Here is a 22,385-nt window from a genome sequence, read left to right on the forward strand (position 1 = left end):
GACGTTCTCGGACACGATGAACTCTATCCTATATAACTCGCCCACCAGGGTGTTATAGGCAGCCTTGATGTGAGCGTCGTGCACGCTCGCGTCTTGGGTAACCACGAGCTCTAGGTTATACAGGGCGTTGGAATAGGCACTGTTGAATGCGTTCATGTAGGTCACTAGCGCGTATTGGAGGTACATGATCATCGACTGCTGGAGCTTCTCTATTTTTGGGACAAGCTCGGGCTGCGACTCTAGGATATCCCTTAGGTTTTGATCGAATAGGCGTGGCAACATAACTATCATGACAAGGACGGATATCCTGGCGTACAATATAGTTTGGGTGGAATGGCCCGCGATCACGTCTCTAGTCTTCTTCAAGACGTCGGCGTACGTGTTGGCGGACGCGTCGTTCAACGACTCGATTTTTAACAATTGCCTCGCGGGTAATGGATGGAGTATTACGCGCTTCACCCACCTCGGTAACGTGGTATGATTTATCAACTCCACGGACTTGTCCGGCGCTTCGGTTCGTTTGATTGCCAGACTGTCGTTGATGCTCTTCCATTTGTCGTCTTGCTTCGGTAACGGCATCTTTTCCACGGTTGGTTTCGTGTCGGTTTTGTAATTAAAATCGAGATCGTCCTCCAACTTGGGCACATATTTTGTTTCGCCCATTTCGGTTTTGGGTTGGAACATCTCGGCCTCCTCTTTCTTTACGTATTTCGCGGACTTTTCTACGCTTTGTTTCGTGTCGGTCTTGTAATTAAAATCGAGATCGTCCCCCATCCTGGGGAAATATTTTTTTTCGCCCATTTCGGGTTTGGGTTGGAACATCTCGGCCTGCTCATTCTTTACGTATGTTTCTGTTTCCGCGTATTTTGGTGCAGTGTCTGCCTCAGATTTTACGGAAGCCGCTTCCGCCTTGATATCGCCTCCTTTGAAAGTAGGCTTTGGGGCGAATTTATAAGGGACGGGGACGGATGGAGTCTTACGCGTGAAATCGGTCGAAGGATCCCCGCTAAACGTCGTTTGAGGTCGTGCGCTATCGTACACTAAAGGGGGAGGTGGTCTAGAATAGGGTCCCGGAAAGTACCTGTTGATGTCGCTAGTCAACTGTTCTAGACAACTGATGAGTTTTCTGTGCGGATTATTAGCCGCCATTTTGAATGTTTAGAAAACGAAAGAGAAACGCGCAAAGTGGTTTTATCTTCTTTTTATTTAAATTCACGATCTATACGACCTTTCCAACTCGTGCTTAAGCCGATCCAGGACTTCTCCGATGTCTCGGCGCGAGTAGCTATCGTAAGGCAGGCATATCATGGGCTTGCCGTACAACTCGTACAGGGCCGACTTGATATCGTTCACGATCCCAAGCAGGCGATCGTACTCGGCGTTCTTCTGATGTACCTCGCGTCGTAGGTTTTCGATGGCGTTAAGGAGGGAGTCCCTGTCGGCGTGCATCGCGTACTGACTCGTCGTTTGCGACTGTTGAGAACGGAGGTTGCAGAGCATGCCGGTGATGCCCACCGAAAGTTGCTCCATACAGCCAATCATCTTGTGGCGATCTTCCGGGCTCATTTCTTCGGTGTTCGACTCACGAATCCCTTGAACGCATTGGTTCACATTGTGGAACATTTGGTGGATCGAATTCCGATTGGCCATGTTTACCGTTTTTGTAACATCTTTTAGCTCTGGAATCGGGTTTTGTTCTTTGCAAGAGGCGGAGTCGTTTCTCCCGTGCATGTAGACGACACAGGCCCGCAGGCGGTTGGCCCAACGAACCGCGGCGTCGAAGGAAAACTTGAATAGCTCACAGAGATACCGACTGGTGTTGGAGGTAAACTTGGGATGGTGCGTGACAATCTTTATTATGGAATCCAGTAGGTCGATCCATCGCTCGAGCTCCGAGTGGTCGTAGTCGCTGGAAAAGTAGCTTTCGGCGGTAGCCAGGTCGCTCGTGTCACCGTTGATAACGTCCGAAAAGGCGCTCTTGACGATGCCCGTATCCACAGAGTTTAGCAGCGAGACGTCAAAGTCGCGAATCTTTTTCTCGTACAGACTCTTGAGTGCGAAACTACTGGGCAGGGTTTCGCTCTCCAGGCGCGAAATTTCCTTTGGCCCGGGGAAGACGTCCGACAGTTTGAGCGATAGGTCGCGGCAGTAGGGTCGGAGTCCGCCGCCGAGGCTACACAACATTTGAAACAGGAGCGGGGTCTTTGACGACGACTTGAGCAACTCGCGATAATTTACCCTGTCAAAGTCTTTCTTGTACAGACGGCGGCCGTCCGAGTAGACGGCGTAGCTAATGTCGGGGGCGTCGCGCTGCATTGCCTTGGCCGCTAGAACGTAAGAACTTCTGCCGACTCTCTTGTACACGTTTACCGGAGAGGCTTTGAAGACGTAATGGGTGGTCGGATCGTCCCAGTGTTCCTTTGTCGGCGTCGTCGTCTCGTCTTCCATCCTGTCGGAATATTTCCAACACAACTGCACGTCGTCGTCTCTCAAGGTCACCGTCGTATTGGTCGTCGCGGTAAATTCCTTGAAATACAGAACGCTGGCGGGAGACTGAGCCTCGTTAAAAAGGGCTTTGATTTCGAACCACACGTCCAGGGGAGACGCGAGTTCCTTGTTCAAGTAAAAGGGCCACGTCTGCCCCGTATCGGTCTTGGCCTTGGCGGAGTCGAGCAACCACCGCATGGCGGCAAGTGTCGTCGACGTCTCTTTTATCGGAACGATGCCGCAAGAGGGCAACTCGCGCCGCTTCTTTGCGGTGACCTTGAACTCGTCTTCCCTTTGTCTTTTGTTGTAGAGAGGCGGAGTCCATTCCGCATTGATTTCGTCATTGATAACCTTTACGTCTCTCAGTGTGCTCATACATATATCGCACATGGTCGTAGTCGGGGGGAACTTTTTTAAACATGGCGTGTGTGGGGGGAATGGTCCTACATCCTGGTGATTTGCGAAATACGAGAATTTTGAATTCACTGGGATACTGTCTGGATGCCAAGTACATCGTGTGCCCTCACCACTACAAGTACGAGTTCCCCACACTGTTGGAAGCTACGCGGACTCTGTCGTCGTCGGTGTGCAAGTCGCCCGTGGCCATGAGAGAAGTGTGTCCGGAACACGATTATTACCAAATGGGGATGCCGAAATGTGAGACTATACCGGTCGTGAAACTAATGTGCTACGAACACCAGTGCATTCGACACGTAACACTATTGGATACGTCCGTGAACGAGTGCTTCGCCATCGCCCCGCAGTCCTTCGTCGATGCCGTACGAAGCGTCATCTTGCAGAAAGTGGACTCGCACGCCATTGCATTTCTTCAAAGAGTCAAGTACAATCTCGTAACGCTCGTTGTGAATGCCAAATGCGCCGACTCGGAGATGCTGTCGCGCCTCTTGGTACAAGAGACGTTCCCCCGTCTGCAGTCTCTGTGTGTGTACGCACCCGTCTCTCCGACGTTGTGTCTACATCTAAAGGAAAGCATGCCGCGGTTGTCGAGCTTGTACCTGCAAAATTACGAATCTGTTTCGACGCTGGGGGCGATAGACAAGATCAATATGCAGGTAAACCTATCTTCCCCAGACCCGTTTGGCGTGTTTGCGAAAACTCGCACCGAAGAAGTACGCGAAGTTGTCCTCAGCTATAACTGCTCGTGCGTGAATAATCTAACGAATATGCTCACACCCACCAAAGTCAGGCGGAAGAGAACGCTGGAGGGTCGGAAACAGCTTTTATCGACCCCAATCAACGATTCTGCACTAAAGGTATGCGTGCTACGAATCTCTACAGACTGTTCGACGGAATGCGCCTCCTTGAAGCGACTCCTGAGCGAGGTAATACCTCGGCGATTTTTTGTCACGTCCCAGGTGAGAGTAGAAGCGATCGTCTTCTCGGAGGGACTCGTCGACCTGTGGAACACCATTGGGACGGTTGCCTCAAAGCACGTGTCGCTCTACATTTCGCAACTGTTTGTCGAACACAAAATTCTATTCAACTTGTCGCTCATAAACAGAGATTTGAGTGGACGCCTCTACGTCAAGGATTGGGTCTGGAACGGTGCCGTGCTCTCGGTGTGGAATTTTCTACGAGCAGCCACCAACGTCTATCTGCTGTCGGCGGACGAAGAGGAGCGCGACAAGACTTTGGCCTGTGCCGTAAACTCGTCGGATATCAAGACGTTTGACAAAATCACCGAGCCCCTGGAGGAGTTGAAGTACGTGACCAGTTTCTTTATTGTTTTTAACGACGATACGACGAATGTGGAGACGTACATGAGACCGGGCAAGCTCGTCAACCTGACCTTGGTCAACGTCGCGAACGACTTTTTCGCGGGTAAGCGGCGAGACGACTACCACTTTATCTCCATTATTGTGTACCACTGGGCACCAACGTCCTCGAACGACGTGGACGCTCTGTTCGACTTTATCGCCGGTGCGCGCAAACTCGTGGACGTGATTCTGCACCTGGACGAAAGCAAGACGCCGAAAGAGGTGGTGGACCTTTGTCTGGCCAAGGTCGAGACATCGATACAAGACGGAGGTCGAGTAAAGGTGTCGGTACGCCACTCCAACCCCAAGGCTATCGAGCTCGAGCGGAGATCTATTGAGTGTAGGAAGGAAGTGTTTGACGCGGTGAGGTATAGACTCCATCGCGACCCGACATACGCGACTGCCTATCTGCGCTGTGTTTCAAACGGAATGCAAGACCTGGTTTCTAAATATACGAGATACGCAATAGCTTTCAATGAAAAGGAATAAAGACTTTATTCTCGAATCATAAGCTTTTGTGGAAGTTTTCTCTTGTCGTCCATCGCTTTCTGCACGACCTCGGTCGGCGCGCTGGTATAAACGTTGATACGATTCGTCTCGATGGCCTTTTGGGTCTTCTCTTTCTCTTTCTTGCGGTTTTTTCTGGTACGGCACTTGTCCAGTAGTAATATGACCAAGAGGATAAAGAACAGGGTAGGGAAGAGGAGCGAGAGAGCTGCGAGCCCTTTCGTCACGGCCGCTTTGCCAGACGCGTTGTAGTCGGCCGGACAGAGGGTGGACGTTAACAACAGCTTGTCGTCTAAGGTCGGATTCTTGTTCACCATGGCGCCTATTGCGTCAACGACCGATTCGACGTAGCTTAGGCGGCTGCCGCACGGAATACAGTTATGCTGAAAGTGGCGCGTGTAGTTTCCCTCGATCAGTGGGCTATTGTGGCAGATCCTGACGGTCTGATCGACCAGGTCCTCGCGCCCGCACAGGAGTGTCAAGAGGCGACCAAAGTCTCGTGCGGTGTGCGCTACGCTCGTGCGCATCATACCATCGGGTCCGTTGAGGCTCTTGGTGCAATTGATCGCGTAGCCGCCGTCACCGGTGCTTGTGAGCTTAAAGGTCACGTTTGAGAAGGTAGTGAACGTAATGTCGGGCGATTCGACGGTTGCGGAAAACAGGTAGTATCGAACGTGCTTGTTTACGGATACGCCGATGGCGTCCACGTGAAAGTCGGCTCTCGTCGTTGCAATTTGAACAGCAGATATCGGGCCTATTCTCGGTCGCGCCAAGTAATTCGTCGCGTTTTCGGCGTTCGAATATGCGAAATTGACTTCCCCGTTTGCACTGCACTGGGCGAGGATCTTTCGACTCGTGTTAAACTTTGGATAGTAAAGAGTGCGTGGATCGTTGGCAAATACTAGTACCTTGGTAGTGGTATTTAAAGCGACGTTACCCGAATCGTCCAAGATGGGTATCCTGATGTTTGGCGTCACCCTACACACGGGTCGGGGGGTGCACGCTGGTAACACAACGTTCCACGCATACGACGGACTACACGTGATTATGTCGTTTTGTTCCACGTACGTGGTTTCGTCCACGCAATGGACTCTGTAGTGCGTGTGATTGAGAGGTATCATAGTATACGTCTGTTTGTCGTACACCAGCTTGTCAATGTTACAAAACGGCACACAGTCTCGGATTGAAGGGGTGCGAGTCCACCCTCCACTCAGACATTGGACCGTGATATTGATGTTCTGCTCGAATGTCAAGTTTTCCGGGCATTTAACGCTGTATACGGACAGCACGTCGGCCAGGGTGGGCGTGATGAGGCCGTAACGATAACAACTGACATCGCCTGGATACATCATCTCGTATCTCAGTTTTGGTGAAAAGGCACAAGCGTCGACTATGCCGGGTACCGTGACGGGAGTCGTCGGTGTTAACGTTACGTCGTATGCACTCGCTGCGTACATGGTCAAGGTGTTGTTATTAATGTCGGACTTGCACGCGAGCGTGATGCTCTGCACGGGGGAATCGTTGTACGCACAGAGCGCTTTTCCAGTGGTGGCGTTGTATTTGGAGAGAACGAGGTACATATCGGACGCCATCTGGACAAAGTCTTGAAAATAGTTCATGGGAACGACGTACAGGCTACTGTTGTATACTGCGATTCCAGATTTTTCATCGCAACCTTGTCCGTTTTGAAATCTGGTGACATTGGTGACCTCCGCTGCATTGTTGTTCCAGTGCGTGTAACTTTGTCTACAACTTTTGTCGACACAGTTTGAAACATAGGGCGATGTCTTGCCAACGATGGGATTTAGCGGAGTTAGTCGTAGGGCGATAGTAGCAGTCGTCCACAATGAACAAACGAACGCGATGTAGAAAAGTCGCATCTTTTTTATTACATATCGCGACGGTACTCGTACAAACGTTCGACCTGGTCCAACTCGTATATTAGAAACAAGAATACAATACCAAAAGCTACGTGACCGACTATGTAGGCGAAGGTGCTCGAAAGATTGTTTAGATTCACACAAGAAAAGGAGCAGACTCGTTCGTACGTACATACCAACCGAAAAAACTATCTCCAGGCGCGTGAATTGAAATAATCTGGGTATAAATAGAGATGCGAGTTCTTTATAGCATCGACGACTCACCCATCGCGGTCAGCGTGCACCTATTGGCGTATTGGGCCGAGCAGATATTTAGAAATAATTTGTACGGCGCTCGCTTTCTAAAGGTGGAACGCGACGAAAAGAGCGGCCTGATCACTACCAAGCGCGTCGCCGCTACGGACGACAAGGCAGTCGCGGCGGCGGACAATTTTCGAGTGATACGAGAGACGGTCGAGGCGCAGATGAGCAACGTCGTCAAGATCGCGTACGGCCACGACGGAAACCCTCAACTACTCGAGCGCGCCGAGACCGCATTGCGCCAGGCACTCGACGTATCCGTCGTGTCGCTCGGAGAAAGGACCTACACCACCGAATCGGCCTTCCACTACCGAACCCGCTTTCTGCCCAACCAGATAGCTTTGAACCCTAGGATAGGCGCTCCGCTCTATTTCGGCGGAGACGACGAGCCGGTGTACGTGGCCAAGAGACTCGTATCGGACAAGTCGCTCTTCAAGGCCACGCAGTCTATGAGCACGGCCATCGGGCCCGTTATCTGGGAGTTTATACGACTCGTGACGCTACACACTTAAAATTTTTACACCCTTATGCGTGTAAATGGCTCGTCCTCTGGCTAACGCCTTTATTCGTGTAAGGGTGTTAGCCGCCGGAGGTGGTGAAAATCGTGTTAACTGCTAACACCCTAAAAACAATATGGCGGCCAGTATGCGACAGGCGATACGAGCCTGGCGAGCCGTACGCGGCTTCTCGCCGGAGCAAGAGCATACGGCTCGCACGCTCGTTTGTTGTCATCTGTAGGCGCAAAAAACTTTCCAAACATCTCTATGTCCAAGCGCCAACACCGCAAATAATACGAGTAAGGCCGAAACCGCTGGAGACTGAACAGCCGAGACTGTCGCCGAAGTCTCGCTCGGCCTGCTCAATGCCGGTCGCATTTTCATCGCATCAGAAGCGCTTATAAAGAAAGGATAGCTTTACAAAACACTGACAGGCTGGCTTTATTGAACAAAACACCCACTTGCCGTGGACAAGTTGACAACAAATCGCTCCGACACCCTCTGTCGACAGCGGCTAGGAGGTATCGCACTCGCGCTCCGTGTGGCTCTCGATTAACTATTGCCTGTGTGCTCACCTCTGTTACGTGCGTTATCCACTCATGAACGTTTGTGCGTGAACAGCGGCATTCAGCACCTAGAACACGCGCTGGGGAAGCCGCCTAACCTCCTTTTGTTGCAATCAGGCAGCATAACACGGCGACACAGCTGCCAGCGGAACCGAACAACTCGGAGCGAGCAACACGACGGATGGACTAATGACATCCAGCCCTCTAATAGTTATAGATCACCAACCGCCACACTTTTCAAATTGGGCGGCGACAACCCCCATCTAGCGACGAAAACAAAAAGTGATAAACATTTGAAAAAAGAAAACAGCAGTTTTTTCGCTGCCCACCGCGCGGTTACATTCACTCACGACATCCACATACACACAACACTGTACATACACACGCGCATACAAGCACTGGTCTATAGCACAACACACAATAAATAGTACATACAACCTACTTATACAAACCGACAACTGCCCCGAGCGGTATATATGCCCTCCTATTTCGCGCATCGGTAAGCCCAGTGACCACGCTAGTCTTAATCAAGATATGAAAAGATTACGCCAATTTTATTTTTCAATAATATTTTTTCTGCATTTGTCTTAGGTAGGTACACATATCCCTTAATAACTTCTTACAGCATAATGTATTATAATGATACGTGCCTAACTTCTAGTAACTCAACGTGAGTGACGAGAAAAAAAAATCGTGTGAATTCTGTCTGGCAACCACACTCGCGGCGTGGTTGCTATGGCGACGCTGTCGGTACGCGCGCCGGCAGCCGTCCAGCTGGTTCGGCCGTTCGGCTGGTTCGGCGGTTCGGCTACGGCCGAGTGCGCGAGTCCACGGTGAACGCCGCGAACGCAATCGAGAAAACAAAGCGTCGACTACTGAAGCTGTACGTAATCGAGTTTCCGCCCGTTCGCTGCCGAATTCTTCGTAGTCTTCTTCCGCCCGTTCGAAAGGGAACAGCCTACCAGTACGATTACCGCCGTGGCTTCAGCGGCTTCATCTTCGGAGGGAACTGTCAACTGAATTAGTTCCAAAACGCGGGTGCATCAGGCAGCGCAACGTGGCGCCGTCCACGCACAAAGTAGGTAAGTAAACAAAACACTCAATGCCGTTCTATTCTTTTTTTTTTTTTTATTTACGGGGGCGCGCGGTGTTTCTGGGTGGCTCAAGGTATGGGAAAGCAACCGGAAAAATCGGCGCCTGATCGACCATGGGGTGAAAATTTCAAGGCGTATCGTACGCAAACGACAGCGTTTGCCAGCGGAAGACTCGGTCGTCCGTGGCGAACGCATTTTTAGTATTTTTAAGGATGTTCTACCTGCAAAAGAAAGGAGCGCCTTAAAATTTCACAAGGTAAAATACACTGCTGAGGAAACGACGCCCCTTTGCGTGCAGGCGCCGATTTTTCCGGCAGAGTTTAGCGCGCTGTGAAATGCAGTGTGCATTTAGGGAGAGTTTTGGCATAATATAATGTTGCTCATTGGAAATAAAAAGAAAGAAATGCTGGCATCATATGTTTACACACTCTTAGTCATTTTTGGAATCTTAAGTACCCTTTTTGTGGCAGGTATTGGACGCCAGCACATTTTACGTAGGAACGAAGAGTGGAATCCGGCCAATTCCCTTCCACATGAGTGCTGTGAAAGCAAAGAAGAAAGTGAGGGTGAAACAGTTCCTGCAGTAGTAAGTGCCAGAAACAAGAAAAGTGCCCCGAAGTGGAAAATATACTCCCTTGAAAAGGATCCAAAAGAAATAGAGGTTATCAGGTATACCGCCGAGCGTCACAGACCTGGACACTCCATTTCAGTTTTTTAAATGCCCATGCCCTGATGAGCTGTTTACAGCGATATTTGAGGGGACCATATCCTGTATTGAACTCAATGCCACCATGAACACCATTTTCGGGTTCTGGTCACACCTCCACGCAGGATGTCCTGCTTCAGATCAAGGAGGATATCCTTGACAGAATCTCCTGTACGACAACGCGGGCGGTCCTGGCCCTGGATATAAAGGGCGCCTTTGACAACGTCAGTCACACGCTGGTGTTCGAGAACTTGGCCTCAACTGGGTGCGGGCCCCGGATGTATGATTATGTGCGGGACTTCCTGAGCAACTGGATGGCCACCATCGGAATCGAGTCCATCCGCACAAGCACCATCCCGATACCGAGCAAGGGCAACCAGCAAGGCTCGGTCCTGTCACCCACCTTGTTACCTGGCGATGTGCAAGCCGCCTCCTCTACTGGAACGGATTCCCCGGATGAAGCATACACTCTATGCCACTCTATGTGGACGACCTGACGATTTGGGCTACGTCGGGATCGGACAGCGGGAGGCAAGACTTCCTCGAAGAAGTCATTGAGACGGTGCAGAACTACCTCGAGGCCGGCAACCTCCAGCGCGCCCCCGATAAGTCTTAGCTGTTGCTCCTCCGCGCGGGCAAGCCAATTCCCGAAGAAGACGAAGGCGGACATCCGCCTCACGTTAAAGGATAGTACCCCCGTGCCGGTGGTGAAGCGGGTTCGGATACTGGGGCCTTCACCTCCAGCGGGATGGCGGAGCCAAGTACACGGTCGACCGACTCGTCAAGACAACCACGCAAGTCATGCGCATGGTGAGAAGGATAACGAGTCACAGACACGGGCTCTAGGAGTCGGACCTGATCCGGCTGACCCAACCACTCGTCGTGAGCCACATCGCCTGCGCAAATCCGTATCTCAACCTGACCTGCTGTCGAGAGGTAAGGGCAAGATGGACGTGATTATTCGCAAGGGGTACTAGCTGGCACTGGGGGTGCCGCCGTACGCGTCGAACGCCAAGCTCCGGCTGCTAAGTGTAAACAACACCTTCCAGGAACTCATCAACATGCACCTAGCCAGTCAGTGGGAGCACCTGGCCCTCACACTGAGTGGGCGGCATGCCCCGAGCTCGCTCGGCATCCCCATCCCCGCATCGCAATGCGAGGCTATCCAGCTGCTGCTGGCCCTTTGGGACAAGATCCAGGTGGCACAAATCCCGTGGAAGCTGAACCCATCTTTGCATCCAGGTCGCTGGATGGCTCCCGGTCCCTTGATTCCGCTTGGTCCCGTCGTGTAGCACAGGGCCCCTGGTAGCAATCGGTTGCTAGCCCAGCATTTAAGCATACTCCAGCCTTTTTGTATGTAAAGCAAAACAATTACTGCAACTGAATACTTCTTACCTGACAATAATCGTAGTTTGCACTGCTCGATGCCCTTCTGTTTTATCTAAAATACCGCAACTAAGTACTCCGAGTACTGGTCGGAGCACTGCGGTGCAGGTGAAGTTTCTACTTCACCTGTTGCCCTTCTGTTTTATCTAAAGTACCGCAACTAAGTACTCCGAGTACCGGTTGGAGCTCTGCGGTGCCAGGTGAAGTTTCTGCTTATAAAAAAGTGTCTGCCCAAAAGCTTGCTTCGGTACCACGAGCTGCAACAGGAAGCCTGATGCAGAGGCTTTAAGAGCAAGCTCCATGCTTTGAATGTTGCTAAGCATGCGCGCTTGTGCAGTGCAACTGTCGTTCAGGACAACGTGCTCATTCTTGGCATTTCAGTTTCACTTGCACTTAAAGGGATGTTGAACCGAAATCTGGATTCCATAGAACACGGCGGCAAAAGCGTGTAACAAGATGCTACAAACACCAAAACATCACTCATACAGCGATATTTCGAATGGATGACCTTACTTTTAAAAATAGGAGGCGCATTTGACAGATTTGTTTGTCTTGTTTCTCCGAGAAGGAAAGGGAACGACCTCGCGTCTTCTCCGCCTCGCCGCCTTGAGGGGGCGAAGCAGAGAGGAGAAAACGAGATATCTTGACGTCACGCGCCTCATCGGCCTCGTTCAATCTCAACCTCTTTCTCCAAAAATACGGCCGTCCATTCGAGATATCGCCTTGTGACTACGAGTAGTGTTTTAGGGATTGTAGCGTCCCGCCTACGGCTTCTGCATCGTTTTCTGAAATCCAAATTTCGGTTCACCAGCCCTTTAAAGGGAAACGGAGTGTGGCAGCGATTGGATGATTTCTTGTGTCAGCCGGAGTTGCTTACCATTACCACTGTAGGGCAGCAAAGGCTACAGGCATGCAAGAGCGACTTTGAGAAGTGCTTTCGCAGAAGAAGAGCTTGCGATAGAGCGTGTACTAGCTCGCACTTGTCGCCTTCGACCGCGCTGTCACCCTGGCAAGCCTTCGGCAACACCTTCAGAATGCCCGCATTCTTCAAGAAAGCCACAATGTTATGAATATACCACAACAATGCCTGGCTTTTATTTTTTTCTAAAAAAGAGCATTTATGAAACTTTGAAAATGCAGCAGTGCACGCTCATTACCTTCGGTACTGCTTAGTACGTGCTCACTCACGCTCACCTTATCCAGGCTGAAAAGCTTGTGCTCGGACGGGGCGTATTGAACACTGGTGGTGTCTTTTGACTGAAGTAATATACAAAGTATGAACAGGAGTGATAAAGAAACACAACATTTAATGCCGGTCATCTCCACTTTTAAAAAGTATCTCAACGTGAGATTAATTTGACATTTCGTAGCAAGGGTGATGAATTCCAGACAGGGTGACACAAACCGTTTTGTTAAAAACGTAAAAACAAAATGTAACTACTCCATACAGGTGCCTAACAGTTTGATGACTAGGAAACAACACGGAGGACTAGAGAAATGTGATTAATATAAATGAATAAAGCTGGTCATGAATTGAAGCATACTTAGGTATGTGAGCCACACAACTTGCGGCTGCCATCTCAAGAAAAACAAACAAAGCCTTTAATGATTTCGAAAATCGGAACAATCCTGGCAGGAGTTTCACAGACTTTGGCGATTGCACTATGTGATCAGCAATCAGGCTACAGGTGTTTTCTTGATTGTATTAATCACCTTGATTGCAACTGGCCGTAGCTGTGAGTAGATTAGAATAAGACAAAGCCTCTCAAGAAGGCAGCTCGTATTGTACGTCTTCTGGCCATGGGCGAAGCCGAAAAGCCAGTAGGCCGCCATGACCACAGTAAAGCCTTCGAAAAGCCAAATGGTTCCCTCCTGCATATTAAAGCAGAATTGATTCAGTCAGAGAATAATAAAGGCCGCACTGATGAGTATGATTTTAAGCATGAAATGCTTTTAGCTCCCGGCCACCAAACTGATGACATATCTTTTCGGGAACTAATGCCAAAAATCACTTCAAAACATCCCAGGTTTCGAAGTTGACTTTTGCGTTGGTTTTCTTATTTGAAACCGGCTTTGAAACCTACTGGGTCTCGAAGTCAGTTTTGGATCAGAAACTTGTACACTAGCAGGGTTCAAAATTTGCTGTCAAAATTTTGTTTCCTTGAGACAAGGAAAACAAAAAGGAACATACACACCACCGTCTCAAAACCAGCACAGCATACAGCTGTCATTTATTTCCACAAGTCATCTTCCTTGTCATCCCACACGCTACACATGCTATGGAACCTATTCCTATACACACTATGAAACATATTAATTCCAAACTACAGCTTTAAAAAAATTATCCAACATTCAAATTACTTTTTTGTATGACATCTCACTACCGAATTCTAAACCAAGAGCGCATCATTCGTTTAAACCGTTTGAAGCAATCGCCTGACGAGGAGCCCGTTGTCGTCAAGCTTTGACAGCGCACTTTAGTTCACCTTTCTGCCGCCGTCTTGGGGGGGGGGGGTCTCAGGCATCGTCCCCGCGCGAATATTACCACAACTGTTTAATTGATTGGTGCGGCACACACACTTCTGTTCGGGCTGGAACTTGGTCAACAGTGTCTGAGATGAGCCCGACGCCCATTTCAGACATCAAATAAAATTTCGAAATTGCTTTTATAATCTCTTTAAGAGTTTGAATGCAGGCGTCTGGAATTCGCAAAATTTAGTGGCCGCGATTATGTCCTCTGTGACCGATTTGCAAAAATAAATGGTTTTACAGTAATGATCCAGATTGTGATTTATTGGGAATTAACCAGTGCTGTTAATAACATGGTCTGTATTGTCCGCTCTGCTGGTGTTTTTTCTGCCGTCATTGCATCCACGCAGTTTGAAAGTGCACTGCTTTATGCGACAGGTGGCACGCACACACCGTGGCACTCCACTTCATAGCGTGGCATGTGGTGGCAGCAAAAGGCTCTGCCAAAAACATGCTAAGCACAGCATTTGTGGCGGCAGAAAAGATACAAGGCTATTATCTTGTTCCCGAGAGTATAGTATGTTGCAGGTTAAGACGGTACGGTGAGGAGAAGAAGCTCCGTCTACACTCTTTCCACTTTAGCAGAAAGGATGCTATAGAGAAAAGAAGGAAACTGCCAATCGTGGCAAGCAAACCCTTTTTGGACTGGCAGAAGTGATGGGAGACGCCAGGCAGTGTAAAAAAAGGGGAAGGGGGTGGACTGCAAACGTGTTTACCAGTAATAAAAAGGGGGAAGAGTGAAAGGAGGTATTCTTCTGTAGATTCCTCTTTCTCCCGGAGCTGTGAATGTGCCATGGCCGGACTGGGCTCAACTCAATGCCCCAAATCATATTTAAAAAAAAAAATTATTGCCGGCAGAGTTTTGCGGACTCCTAAAATGCCTTTACGGAGAGGTTCCACAAACCCTCTTTCCAGAACTGTTGGCCTAGATTGCGGGCATGGGCATCTGCAGTACGTTTTGCAGGAAAAGGAGGGGGAGGGGGGCAAACCTTGTTTTCTTTCAAAGTTATAGACCAACACGCGGCCCTGACGTCACGCAGCTGCGGTGGCGCTGTTGACAGCACTGCGCATGCGCAGACGCCTCATTTCACTCGAATTCGGTTTCTGCGCGTGCGCAGTGCCCACACCTGGTGTGGGCAGACGCGGGCTTGTTTGTAAACAGCGTGTCGGTCTATAGGTTTGAAAGCTACACCCCTTCAGAATAATCCCCCCCCCCTTTTCCGCCACTTTGCTGACGCCCATGATTGTGGGCACCTCATCACTTACAAAATGTTTCCTAGGACCCATGTGTAGAAAGTTGGAGCCACCATTCAAGCCCCTGTCATGACTACAGTGCAGACATATCACAATAGCAGGGAAGAACAATAAATAATAATGGACAGTCTGACCGGAAACAATATTGGTACAGTTTCAGACTCGCCACTCAGCTTGCCAGCTGAGCCAGGCTAGAAAAACGAAATTGGCAAAGTGAATGAGTTGCGAGTATAAAGATGCAACAACAAAACCCTACTGGAGTTCTTAGAAAATGTTGGGGCCTTCTTGTCAATGGAAAAGGCACTCAGTAACTAAATCCAATACTCTTTCGGATAGTGAGATTGATATCGTGATAAGGTGGGTGCTTGTCCCAAGCTCTTGTTTTAGCACCAGTGGGTGTCAAGTTACACACAGCCAGAAAACAAATCAGCATAGCCAAACGAAGCACAGGACAATTGCATCCGTAAAATAGCCGATGTTCCATATTTCAATTAGTTTTTGATCTCACTCTGCTCAGCACACAATTCATAGCAGACGATTGTCCCTTTTTGGCTCTGTTCGCAGAGCCAAAAAGGGACAATCGACGAACAAGTCTGTTCGTCAAACGACGAACAGACTTGCCAGTCTGTTCGTCGTTTTGTTTCTGTCAGAGAATGATACCTACCTAGTAGCAAACAAACTCATTATTATTCCCTCATGTTAGCAGACGATGCGTCTGGTAGCGGTATTTTATAGCGAGTTCGCTTCACACGCACTGGCACCGTTCGAGTTCTCTCCCAGAATGCATCGCACTCGCAGAGTGTTGCACTGAGAACTGGACTCAAACGAATTCGCCAAATGCACCAAGTGCGGAAGACTGATGCTGCCGCCATCTATGTTGTAGAAAGAATACCGACCTCAAACCGAAACTGGCGCCTTGCTGTTCGGAGTGATGGGTGGGAATGCGAGAGTACAGTCGCTACCAACGTTTATCTACAAACGTTGGTCGCTGCAGCCTGTAGTTTATAGTTGCGATGACTTCAAGCAACTCGGCTGTCATAGGGATAGTTACAGACGGCGTAAATTTCCGCAACCAGCTGTCTACAAAGCAGCTGGTTGCGATCTTTCAATTCTCATAACCGTTTACACTGAAGAAAATGGATGATGCTGTCCGAGCAGAAGCTTGATCCATTTCAGCATGGCATTATGCGTGGACCACTGAAAGGGTACGCCTTAAAACTAGTCTGCTAAAATACCCAGCAAAACTTTTCGATTTCGGTCGTCATTACAGGTGGATCAGATATTAGCTTTGGTGAGGGCGTCGAGAACGAGAGCTTTCTCGAACAAAATATGACGGGGCAAGTTAGCTGAAGTAGGTAAATGTTAAACATGATGATGTTGCCCAAGCCTCGGGTAAGATCACTAAATTTAGCTTTCTCTGATGCTTATTGGGCAGTCAAAGTTTCTGCTGGGGCAGTTTTGTCGACAAATGTTAAATTTTTCACCCGCACAAGTTGGTGATAAATATCTCGGGGGCCGCTGATGCATTTGTTCTGAGCATTTCTTTACACACTGGTATATTTCAGCGTTTTTACAACAACAGAGCGACTTAAAACCTCCAAATAAAACACGGTTTGTCAACTGCTTCCTTCATGAAATAGGAGACGCTCACAGTTCAAGCTCGCGTTTGATTCCGTTGCCCGCGGGACGCAATTTCTATCAGGAAATCTACTTTTTTTCCTTTCAGTTCTGCGACACATCGTAGCAGACAAACTTTCGTCATCTGCTCCAGCACCTTGCCGGCCTAGCCGGAGCGAGGCACGACGGGATTGCATTTTGGCGCAATCTCGATTTTCTCGGTGCAGCGAGTGCATGCACGCGTGGGGTGTCAGCAATGAAACAAACTCGGAGAGTGCAACCACTTGTGGAGTGCCGGCTGAAACGAACCCGCTCCACGCTGCGGGTGCCGTGAAACGAACTCGCTAATACTTCTTCAGTGCAAGCCGGTTGAGACCTCAATGACCAAAATCGGTCTCTCCGTGAGATGGAATGGCAAACTGAGAATGATTTCATGACCAGGGGCCAAACAAATAACAGGTGCATTGTATGGTGAGAGTATTAGCACCGAGAAGTTTGGGAGGCGACCTTTTACAGCGAGCCGGGGTGACGTCCTGCTGAGGACAAAATTTACCCCCTCACTCGCCCTACAAAGGCCGAGACGGCGTTAGCTGTCGGCATATTACTTTCGTTTTTTTTTTTTTTTTTTTTTTGTGCGCATTTTACGTAGGAAATGCGAATTATTATATGCGGCCTTATTGAGGTATGGTGTGTAGCTGCAGGCGAAACTTCAACCAACATTCCGAGCATGGTTTCCAGGGCAGACAGTGCATTGAATCACAGATGGTATATGAAAAGGAAGAAATGCCACCACACTTGCAGGAGCATTGCAGTATATTTACATCTTGCACAATCAACGCTGCTGATGATTTAAATTAATTAAGAGGTTTTTTTCAACTTTGTTTCTAAACAAAAACGTCTCAGCGAAAAAGCTGCACTCTGCTCGAGCAACATGTTAAATATATTCTGGGCCATGGGGAGAAAATTACAAGTGAGACCGCCCAAAGGCCTTTGACTTAGATGCCATTTGTATGCCCGCAAAGCGGGGTCTGATGTTCTCCTAAAGCGCGAGACAAATGGACGGCAGAATCGTCCGATCCGACAGTCCGAATGCCGCTCCGAATTGAGACACACGCACACGCTTCCGACCTTGCAAGCGACACAACAATCCGTTCGGCTCCGCCCAGGAGATCCAACTTCCAAGCACTCCAGCGGAGGTCCGCGTTCATAGATCTCTGGTCCCAGATTGATGGGTTAGCTCGCACGAGCGAAGCTAGGAGCTCGTTCTTGTTAGCGCATGCATTCTTTGCCGGGGCCATCTTTCTCGAATGGATCAGCGGGATCTACGCGTCCGGCTTCCCGTCGCCCGTCCCGTTTTCTTATTCGTCCCGACAGACCAAGTATGTCATCATGACGTTCGCGCTAGCTGTGCTGTCATTGGCTGGACACATCCGACAATCCGTCCGCCGTGCGAAACTATCTGGCGCGTTTGACGCATGTCGGATCGCCGATCTGACGCCTGAAGCGACCAAATTTTTGTATCAGGCAGTCGTACTGTCGGATCGGACGTCGGATCGGATGGATTTTTCGCGCATGTGTCTCGTGCTTAACTCATGAATCTGCAAAGAACAGAATTTCAGTGTCTGAAACACTTACACCGCCGCTTCCACAACCCCTTGCACAACCGCCTTATATCGTGTGGGGGGGGGGGGGGGGGGTTCATCGACGGAGTTGCCTCCACCGATAGCTTTCCACACTTATAACCCAATTATAAGGGTAAACGTGACAAACACGGTTGGAAAAGCTATGAAAATTCTGTCGGCATAAGTCTCACCCAGCGCCTTTTACACTGGGTAAACGAAGCCCCGCTTCTCAACGTGCTTACAGCTCACAACGGCCGATGTTGACGGTGCCTTTCCCATCCTTAGTCTGACTGTCCATGCTCTTTTTAATCTCGAAGTTTTCGGGTGGTAGAATATGATACCAGCTTCTTTTTGGAAATTGCATTGCAGCGCTGAACAGTAGGTCAGCATGATCACAAACCTCCGATCGTGAGGAAACGGGCGCAGGGAAGCCAGCTAGATGCCAGCTAGATGCCAGAACGCGAAGCGGAGTCCGTCACCAGACGTCACGGTACACCTCACCCAATCAAGACGTGGCGGCCGCAGCGACACTTGTGTTTGCTCTGAAGACTAATAGTACGCCGTGCAAGCAATACCATTGATCTCCACGACAATTTGCTGGATCGCGTGTCTCCGCTTGGTCGTTGCAGCTCAGGTGCGGCCACCGGATGGCCACCTTGGGACAAAGATTATCAGTCAACCTTTTGGAGCGTCGTGGAGTCTGGGCGGCAGTAAGCTGAAGACATGTTTTCTGCTCGTTCGTTGTCATTTACCGAAGAAGTTTGTTAAAACCCCGAACGGTGAGAATTGCGTTTGAGAACACGTGGAAATTTTTACGAAAGCTCAGCACCGCAAGAAAAAGGGGCAACTCGTCTAACGCAAATCTTACCGTTCTGGCGGCATGATCAAAGCTTCCTTGGCATGCCAAAGTGCTGCATCTTTGTCTTCGCACGCTTGAATACCGATGAAGAATTAACGCCGTGTGGATTTGTTTCGTGAGTGCAAAGAGCATGAAGATGCATGTGCCTCTGGAGCAGCATTTTACTTTACTCTTACGACTGTATTTGTAACTTGCGGCACTTGCAGTCCAGAAGCGGGCATGATCCAGTGGCGAAAAAGGAGGGGTAGGAGGCTATGGCGACGGCGACAGATTGCACACAACTATATGGACGGGCTTCATACTTTTGCCTTCGAAAACCTACCTTCTTCCACACCATTGCTCTATTTGTGCTGTCATGTGATCCATTTGAGTAGATTTGGAACATAGCCATGGTTAATCCATAATAGCAACCACCGATTTCGTTTCCTATTGATAGCAACTCGCTGGAACAGCTGGGTGATAGAGAAGACGCCTATGTACGACATACCTTCAAAGCTCTGCCATGGCATTGATTTTTGATAAGTATCCAAGCGTGAAAAGGCACAGAGACGCAGCAGTTTGGCAGGCCAAGGAAGCTTTGATCACGCCGCAAGACCGGCGAGACTCGACGTTCGACAAGTTGTGCCTTTTTCCTGCGGTGCCGCGCTGTTGCAAAATATTTTATGCGTTTTCAAAGGAAATTCTTATTGTTTACACATTGCGAGCGTTTGGCGCTCCTTTCACTAAACAGAGGGGAGCGCCGCCGGAGACTGACACTCGAGCGTGCTCTTCGTGCTCCGAGCATTTCTTGGAGCACAAGTGACTTCTTTGCGCTCCGTGATGTCACGTCCACAAACAAGATGGCTGTGCCATTGTTGAGATTGTTGAACCAAAAGGCGTAGCCGGACAGCTGCTCCTTTTCAGTCCATTAGTGGTTAATCCAGCAGGTAAAAACAATTTGATTTGAAAGCCAAGACAGCAATTAGCAATCCGGAAAAGGTTTGTTCATGTGCCTTGCCTGGGAACAAAGTGATCTATCGAACGAGCGTGCTGATAGCTCGGCGACAGAAAAGTTGCCGAGAAGACAGTGGGACGGCTGCCCTTTTTAAACTGCTTAGTCCAGCTGCAGCGAATAAAGATACTTAGATTGGAAAGCCGAAGCATCAGTTAGCATTGCGGGAAAGGTTTGTTCGTGCATCTCGCCTGAAAACAGCTTGCACGGTCAAATATAAACAGCTTGCACGGTCAATAAATAGATCAGCCAAGGTGCCTTTCCCCGCACGTGCTCGAAGCGAGTCTCCAAACCTCTCAGAAATACTTAAACGTTCGTAGAAACTTCATAACGTCGCCGTCTCTTTTACTTTGTACCCTGCCGCTCTACACTGGCTTTAATTAATTTACCACCGAAATAATTTTGGCTTCTCCCACCCGTATCCACGGGATGCCAGGTTCGTCATAACCGTGCGGTGGGAAGGAGCTTGTGCGGCTCGTCAATAGAATTGGTGTGTACGCCATGCGCCGTTTAGTTGCTGTGCCTGGAGTATGAAACTCGGAGCGTCAGAGTAGGAGTAAAGGAGTGTGGACTTAAAGGGGAGCTGCAATCATACTTAAGCGTCTACCTCTTTTGCGGTTTCCACGTCTCTTTGGGTTCGGGTAAGCCAGCGGGCACGGAGAGAATAACTAAATATCAGTAAGTCATATTTTAACCGGACGACGCGGAAACCTCCTCCACCTACGAGGGCGACCCGCGTTGCCGAAAGCGCGGAATATGTGACGTCTTTGGTCCTGGGCTTACTACTGGTCAGAGCCGCTAAAAGCATTTTTTTTAGTCGATACAAAATATAAGTGTCGCGAACCGTTTCAATTATGTATGAAAGTAGTTTTTGTTCCGTATTTTAGATCAGAAAAGAAACAAATGCAGTTTATAAAGTACGGAAACAAGAAAAGACCCGTCGACAAACCCGCCACCAAGCGGTGAAAAAAACGGCGCATACTAGAAAGGCGTAGTGGGATGAAGCTCCGACGAACAATGGGCTTAGAAAGGTCCCGGATGTATGTGGTGGCGCTGCGGCCGTATACCGGCTCGAGGATCCGACCGGTTCCGAGCGTTCCCAAGGCTTTCGGCGCGGGCTTAGCTGGCGATTTGACCCTTTGGCGGTATGGCAGCGCGAAGTGGCTCCCGTTCTGAACTGATCTTTACCCCGTGTTTGCCGTCGTTTGTGGCTAATGAAGTGTTATGCCGAATTAGTCTTTAATCGCGCGGCAAATGCAATGCAATGCAATGCAATGCAAAAAAGTTTCTAGGGCACGTGTCGGCGGCCTTCACGACCTGCGTGTGCGGGAGTAACGCGCTGATGTTTTTGAAGGCGCACGACGCGCTGCGAACAAACGTCCCCCACTGTGTCCGCAAGGTGTGCGGTCCGATTCAAGTGACGCCGTCCGCCCACCGACCGTGGAGCCTGTTACAGACGATGCATGAAAAAATAAAGTTTAACAGCATCCTGAGAAACGACATTTCGGCCTTTAGAAACTATGTTTTTGGCGCTAGGAAATCGGCGCTCAAAAACTCGAAGCAGTTTTTCGATCCTGAGCACGCCGGCATAAAGGACGAGACCGGCTTCATAAATCTGCGCATGTACTTTCCCGTCTACTCGGTCCGGGTCCTCGAGGACCTCCTCAACCGGTACGTGTACGCCAACGATGGCGACATATTCATGCGACGACGCTACTACGTGCAACCCTGCTACATCAACGAGATGCAGGTGCCCGTCAAACAGGATCGTTCCGTCCTCGACTCGCCGGAAGACGTCATGACCACCTTCTTCAAGATTAGCGATTTAGCGACCGACGACGACGTGGTAGTGTCGGACGGCGTGCAGTACGTGGCATCGAGTGATTCTTACGACGCCTACGTCCTGAGCGACCAGAGCGTCGAGTACTTGTACAGCGGAATAGGCAACGACCGCGGTGACGACGCCGAGTCTGCCGCGCGCTTCGTGGAGCTCCTCAAAAACCGGCTTGGCGTACACCCGCAGTGGAGCACCTGTTTTCTCCTCTGGTGGTCGGCCATGAGCCACCGTTGCAACGGCCCGATCCTGACCGACAGGACGCACGTTGTGGACCTGTACGACGCGGTTGAAGAGAGCACATACATGTACAGACTCGCCTTCTACAACGGTTCGGGTCTGACGCTCTGCCACCCCAACCTCCACAAGGACTTTTTGTGCGCCGTCGTAAATTCCGTCTCCTTTCTACGGGTGCAGGAAAATCTGACCGCACTGTGGAGTTACTCCAGGGGCTGCGTCATCTCGGGCGCCGAGTTTT

The sequence above is a fragment of the Ixodes scapularis genome, unplaced genomic scaffold (genome assembly GCF_016920785.2).
Source record: "Ixodes scapularis isolate PalLabHiFi unplaced genomic scaffold, ASM1692078v2 ptg000247l_1___fragment_3__unscaffolded, whole genome shotgun sequence".
Taxonomy (NCBI): Eukaryota; Metazoa; Arthropoda; class Arachnida; order Ixodida; family Ixodidae; genus Ixodes; species Ixodes scapularis.